The sequence below is a fragment of the Dasypus novemcinctus genome, chromosome 1, assembly GCF_030445035.2.
Source record: "Dasypus novemcinctus isolate mDasNov1 chromosome 1, mDasNov1.1.hap2, whole genome shotgun sequence".
Classification (NCBI taxonomy): Eukaryota; Metazoa; Chordata; class Mammalia; order Cingulata; family Dasypodidae; genus Dasypus; species Dasypus novemcinctus.
Genome location: NC_080673.1, coordinates 97786080 through 97793363, shown reverse-complemented (window position 1 = coordinate 97793363; position 7284 = coordinate 97786080).

Sequence of the window (7284 nt, the reverse complement as noted above, 5' to 3'; positions counted from 1 at the left end):
AGAAGGCACCCAGGTCAATAAAGATTCTGGAAACTTCTTGGTCCTTGAGAGAGGGAAGTAAAATTCTATTGTGTTAAGGTACAGTTGTTATTATTTTGCCTAATCTAACCCTAATAAACATTTAGTGGTAGAAACCAAGCTCAGCTGAAGAAAACAGAGTTGGAAAAAAAGACCAGTTTATATGAACTCTCTAGGCTAGGCTACCAACCTCTACTTTATCAGACAGGTAATTTTGCCTGGAATGCAGAAGTGATGCTTGGAGACTTTGCAGCTGTTTTGTGACTTGTTATAAGGTCAGAAGGCACACATTAAGGACAGAGAAAGTCAGCAGAAGGAACTTGGCTCCTTGAAGACAGCATCAAGGCACCAGCCCTGGACTAAATCCTAACAGTCACAGAACTTAAGAACCAAGACTGTGGAGCCAGAAAGTCTAAAGTGAATCCCAGGTCTTTCCCTTACTAGCAAAGGGAGTAAGTCACTAAACTCTTCAAATCTCAGTTTTCTCATCTGTAACATGAAAGGAGCAACTACTTCAGGGATGTTGTGAAGAAGAAAGACTTGGCATGTGAAACCATGAGCAAAACATTTTGGCACATATGTATTTGTTTCAGTTTCCTAACTGCTAAAACAAATATCTAACATTGGGTTGGCTTAACAACAGGAATTTACTGGTTCACAGTTTCAGAGGCTAGAAGGCTTGCTTCCTTCTGAGGTCACTATCTTCTGGCTGGCTGGCAATCTTTGGGGTTCCTGGCTTTTCTGTCACATGGCAATGCACATGGCAATGTCTTTGCCTTTCTTCTTGGGTTCTATTGACTTATGGCTTCTCCCCAAATGGTAGCTACTCTTCTCATCTGACTTTGACTGTTTATAAGGGTCTCCAGTAATCCAGATCGAAGCCCAATGTGATTTAGTTGGTCACAGCTTAACTGAAGTAACATTTTAGGAGATTTTATTTACTATGGATCTGCACCCTCCTGAATGTGGACCAAGACCAAGAACATGTCCAAACTAGGTTTGATGGTTAGGTTACTGTGTCAACTCCGCCAGGTAATTGTGTCCATTTGTTTGGTCAGGCAAGCACTAGGCTAATTGCAATACAAGGACATTTATGGACTTTAGTCACCAGTGACTTTACTGCATTACATTTACATCAATCAGGGAGATTGCCATCAGCAATGAGTGACACTTTATCCAATCAGTTTAATGCCTTAAGAAGGGAAGTGATTCCAGCATTCAGGGAAAATTTCCCAGCTTGTGTTTGAACAGCCAACATCTCCCAGAAACTCATCAGGGACCTTCATTGGCCTTTCATCAGAGTCCGGGGTTTGTAGCCTGCCTGAGGAACCTAGACTTGTGCACACCCACGGTCACATGAGAGACTCATAAAATTTCTTACTATTGACAGGTATCTCCTGTTGATTCTGTTTCCCTAGAGAAGCCTGACTGATACAGCTTGGTACTGGGAGTGGTTCTTGAGGAAAAGGGTCTTACACATGGGGTGTCTGGGGTGGTTCTGGGAATTTTACAATTGGTTCTCTGCTGTAATTCGACTTGAGTGCTAATGGCTCCCTTTCCAATAATGAAGAGGATGCTAACAGTCCATAGCATGAGTTGGCAATCTAGATACACAAAATATCATCATTGGATTACACTGCTCCCATGCTTATAAGAAGCAAGGATCTGGGTGAGAGTGTTTTCAACACCTTAACAGAGTTTCGTGGAGTCAAAAGGTATAATGATGTTGGCTGGCTCCTCATGGATACTCTGAATACCGTTACAAAAGAGAGAGATGAATTAAAGCCTGCGAATTGGAAACTTAAACACTGCATGAATCATGGGAAAGTTTCTATGTGGGCTCTGAAAGAAATCTTGTCTCCCGTAGCCATAGGCTCAAAGAATCTGAGAGCAAAGCTTAGACTCTCAGAGTAGCAGAGTTACGAAGGAAACTTAAATCTCAACCCCGCAGGGTTTCTGCAGTTAAAGTGAAGGCGTTGATTGGAAAGGAGTGGAACCCAGAGGATTGGGTTGGAGACATATGGGCTGATGATAATATTGGTGGGAACAATGGAACCCTAAATTCTGCTGAGACTATCAGATAAGCCTGCGATGGCCTGCCCTGTCCAGACCACACCTTACCAACCTTGTATCACCCAGCCTCCAGCCTGCCCTAGGGAGTCTGGACCTCCTTCCAGTCCTGAGGTGGGCACCAGCCAGACTAAAGCCTGCACTGCCCAGCTTCCAGCCTGCCCTAGGGAGTCTGGCCTCCTTCCAGCCCTGAGGCAGGTACCAGCCAAGCATGCACTCCCAAACCTCCAGTCTTCCGGGAGGAATCTGCCTTCCAGCTCCTGCCTGAAGGGATTAATCCTGCCTCATCAGAAGAAAACGCAAAGGAATGCCCTGAGGTCAGTAGCTTGCAAGGCATTTCTAACCCTTCTCCTTACCCACCCCCAGCCCCCACCTCTTTTGTCTTTGAGACCTATTACTAGACTAAAATCGTAACAAGTCCCCAAAAGTGAAATACAAAGTGTGACCCATGAGGAAGTACAGTATACTCTGAAAGAACTGCATGAGTTTTCCAATTTATATAGACAGAAATCAGGAGAATATGTGTGGGAATGGACAATAAGAGTATGGGCTAATGGTGGAAGGAAAATAAAGTTGGAATTTACTGATATGGGCCCATTAAGCAGATAGTCAAATTCACTGCTGTAGTGAAGAGGTTAGAAAGGACTCTAACAGTTTGTTCAGGTGGCTGACAGAAACATGGACCAAAAGATGGCCTAGCATGTCTGAGGTTGAGATGCCCAATTTGCCCTGGTATACAGTAGGAGAGGGAATTCAAAGGCTTAGAGAGACTGGAATGCTAGAATGGATTTACCATTTACCCAACTACCCCAGGAATGTCCAGAGGACACACCTTTAACCAGGACTGTGAGGGATAAATTTGTAAGACTAACTCCATCTTCCCTGAAGAGCTCTGTGGTTGCTCTTCTCTGTAGTCCAGATATTACTGTAGGGAGGGCTGTAATGGAATTAGAATCCTTAAACATTACGAGGATGATCAGACCTTGGACCAGTAAAAGTCAAGAATCAGCAGTTAATCACCAAAGACAAGGTGGATGTGGCTACCGCAATGAAAGGCAGATTCAAAGCAGCACTCCAAATAGTCTGAGTTGCATAGAGTTATGGCATTGGCTTATACATCATGGAGTACCTAAAAGTGAAGTAGATGGGCAGTCTACTAATTTCTTCTGGATCTGTATAAACAGAAGAGTTCTAGGTAGAGTGAACAAAACCTTAACTCAAATTACAGACCTAGAGAAACATGGTCCCTTAATCAATTCCCAGACTTGAGACAATTTACAGGACCCAGAGCCCCTTGAACGAGAAGGCCAGGTCCCCTTGGGGAAGGATCCTGTTAACTGCCAAAGAATTATACTGTTAATATTCCACCTTTCCCCAAGGAGACCTATAGCCTTTCACCAGAGTAACTGTGCACTGGGGAAAAGAAAATGATCAGATATTTCAGGGATTATTAGACAGTGGCTCAGAAGTGATGTTAATTCCAGGAGACCCAAAATGTCACTGTGGTCCACCACTCAGAGTAGGGGCTTATGGAGGTCAAGGTGATTGATGGAGTTTTAGCTCAGGTCTGTCTCACAGTTGGTACAGTGGGTCCCTGGACCCATTCTGTGGTTATTTTGCCAGTTTTAGAATGCATAATTAGAATAGACATACTCAGTAACTGGCAGACTCCCCACATTGTATTCCTGATGACTTGTGGAGTGTGGGTTATTATGGTTGAAAAGGCCAAGTGAAAGCCACTAGAACTGCCTCTACCTAGCAAAATAGTAAACAATAGCAATACCAGATTCCTGGAGGGATTGCAGAGACTAGTGCCACTATCAAGGATTTGAAGGATGCAGGGGTAGTGATTCCCACCATGTCCCCATTCAACTCTCCTATTTTCCCTGTGCAGAAAACAGATGGATCTTGGAGGATGACCGTGGATTATCATAAACTTAACCAGGTGGTGACTCCAATTGCAGCTGCTGTCCCAGATGTGGTATCATTACTTGAGCAAATCAACACATCCTGTGGTACCTGGTATGTACCTGTTGATCTGGCAAATGTTTTTTTCTCAATTGCCATTAGTAAGGACCACCAGAAACCATTTGCTTTCAGTTGGCAAGGCCAGCAGTATACCTTCACTGTCCTGCCTCAGGGATATATCAACTCTCCAGCCCTATGTCATAATATTGTCTGCAGGGAACTGGATCATCTCTCTCTCCCACAAAACATCACACTGGTCCATTGTTTTGATGATATCTTGTTGACAGGACCTAGTGATCAAGAAGTAGCAAAGACTCTAGACTTAGAAAGGCATTTGTGTGAGAGAGGATGGGAGATAAATCCAACTAAAATACAGGTCCTTCCACCTCAGTGAATTTTTAGGTGTCCAGTGGGGCATGTTGAGATATCCCTTCTAAAGTGAAGGATAAGCTGTTGCATATGTCCCCTCCTATGATCAAAAAAGAGGCACAATGCTTAGTTGGTCTCTTTGGATTTTGGAGACAACACATTCCTCATTGGGTGTGCTACTTTGGCCCATTTACCAGGTGACCAGAAAATCTGCTAGTTTTGATTGGGAACCAGAATGAGAGGAGGCTCTGCATCAGGTCCAGGCTGCTGTGCAAGCTCCACTACCGCTTGGGCCATATGATCCAAGAGATCCAATGGTGCTGGCAAATAGAAATGCTCTGGAGCCTTTGGCAGGCCCCTGTAGGAGAATCACAACACAGACTCTTGGGATTTTGGAGCAAAACCCTGCCATCCTCTGCAGGTAACTACTTGCCTTTTGATGAACAGCTTTTGGCCTGCTACTGGGTCTTAGTAGAGACTGAATGTTTAATCATGGGCCAACACATTATCATGAGACCGGAGTTGTCTATCATGAGCTGGGTATTGACTGACACACCAAATAATAAAGTTGGGCATGCACAGCAGCACTCCATAATAAAGTGGAAGTGGTATATATGATATAGGGCCAAGCGGGTCCTGAAGGCATAAGTAAGTTACATGAGGAAGTAGCCCAAATGCTCATGGTCACCACCCCTGCCATGTTACCTTCTCTTTTCCAGCCCCAACTTTGGCCTCATTGGTTGACTGAGGATGAGAAAACTTGGGCCTGGTTTACAGATGGTTCTGCATGATATGCAGGTACCACTGAAAAAGTGGACAGCTGCAGCACTGCAGCCCTTTTCTGGGACATCCCTGAAGCATAGTGGTGAGAGCAAATTCTCCCAGTGAGCAGAACTTTGAGCAGTGCATCTAGTTGTTCATTTTGCTTGGAAGAAGAAATGGCCAGAGGTGCATTTGTACACTGATTCATGTGCTGTTGTCAATGGTTTGGCTGGATGGTCAGGGACTTGGAAGGAACATGATTGGAAAATTGGTGACAAAGAGGTCTGGGGAAGAGGTATGTGGATAGACCTTTTTGAGTTGGCAAAAAACAGGAAAATATTTATGTCCTATGTGAATGCTCACTAGAGGGTGACTTCAGCAGAGAAAGATTTGAAAGATTTGAACAATCAAGTGGATAAGATGATTATCTTTGGCTAATGCTCAGCCTCTTTCCCCAGCCACTCCTGTCATTGCCCAATGGGCTCATGAACAAAGTGGCCATGGAGGTAGGGATGCAGGTTATGCATGGGATCAATAACATGGACTTCCCCTCACCAAGGCTGACTTGACTACAGCCACTGCTGAGAGCCTAATCTGCCAGCAACAGAGACCCACACTTAGTCCCTGATATAGCATCATTCCTAGAGGCGACCAGCCTGCTACCTGGTGGCAGGTTGACTACATTGGGCCACTTCCACCATGGAAGTTGTGTTTTAACTGGAATAGACACATACTCCAGATATGGGTTTGCATTTCCTGCATGCAATGCTTCTTCCAAAACTACCATCCATGGACTTACTGAATGTCTTATCTACCACCATAGCATTCCACACAGCATTGCTTCTGATCACGGAACCCATTTCACAGCAAATGATGTGCAGAAATGGGCACATACCCATGGAATGCACTGGTCTTACCATGTTCCCCACCACTCTGAAGCAGGTGGATTGATAGAATGGTGGAATGGTCTTTTTTCCCCTTTCTTCCCCTCCCTCTCTCCCACCCTGCTCTTTTTGCTGTCTGTGTCCATTTGCTGTGTGATCTTCTGTATCGAATTCTCTTTTTGTCTCCTCATCTTTCTCCTGTAGGATTTGCCGGGATTCAATCCTGAGCACCTCTGATGTGGAGAGAGGTTCCCTGTCAATTGCACCATCTAAGTTCCTGATCTCTGCTGTGTTTCACCTTGACTCTCCCCTTCGTCCCTTTTCTGTTGCATCATCATTTCTTGCTGCGTGACTCACTTGCGTGAGCACTGGCTCACCACGTGGAGACTTGGCTTGTTGTGCGGGCACTGGTTTACTGCATGGGCACTGGCTCACCACGAGGGTACTCATGTGGGCACTCAGCTCACCATGTGGGCACTTGACTTGCCATACAGGCACCCATGTGGGCACTTGGCTCATTGCGTGGGCACTTCGCTCACCACACGGGCACTCAGCTCACTGCATGGGCACTGGCTTGTCATGCAGGCATGCTTTCTCTTCTTTTTCACCATGAGGCCCCAGGGATCAAAGCCGGGTCCTCCCCTATGGTAGGTGGAGTCCTTATCATTTGAGCCACTGGACTGGCCTTTTGAAGAATTATGATGCCAAGTAGGTGGCAATACCTTGCAGAGCTGGGGCAATGTTCTCCAGGAGGCTGTGTATGCTCTAAATCAGTGTCCACTCTATGGTGCTGTTTCTCCCATAACCAGGATCCATGGGTCCAGGGATCAAGGGGTGGAAATGGGAGTGGCACCATTCACTATTACCCCCAGTGACCCACTTGCAAAATTTTTGTGTCCTGTCCCTGCAACTTTAAGCTCTGCTGGTCTACAGGTTTTAGTCCCAAAAGGAGGAGTGCTGCCACTGGGGAACACAACAATGATTCCATTGAACTGGAAGTTAAGACTGTCACCTGGCCACTCTGGACTCCTCTTATCTCTGAATCAACAGTCAAAGAAGGGAATTACTGCACTGGTTGGGGTGATTGATTCTATTAAGGGGAAATAGGACTGCATCTACATAATGGGAGCAAAGAAGAGTTTACCTGGAATACAGGAGATCCTCTAGGGTGTGTCCTAGTACTGCCAAGTCCTATGATTGAAGTCAATGGAAA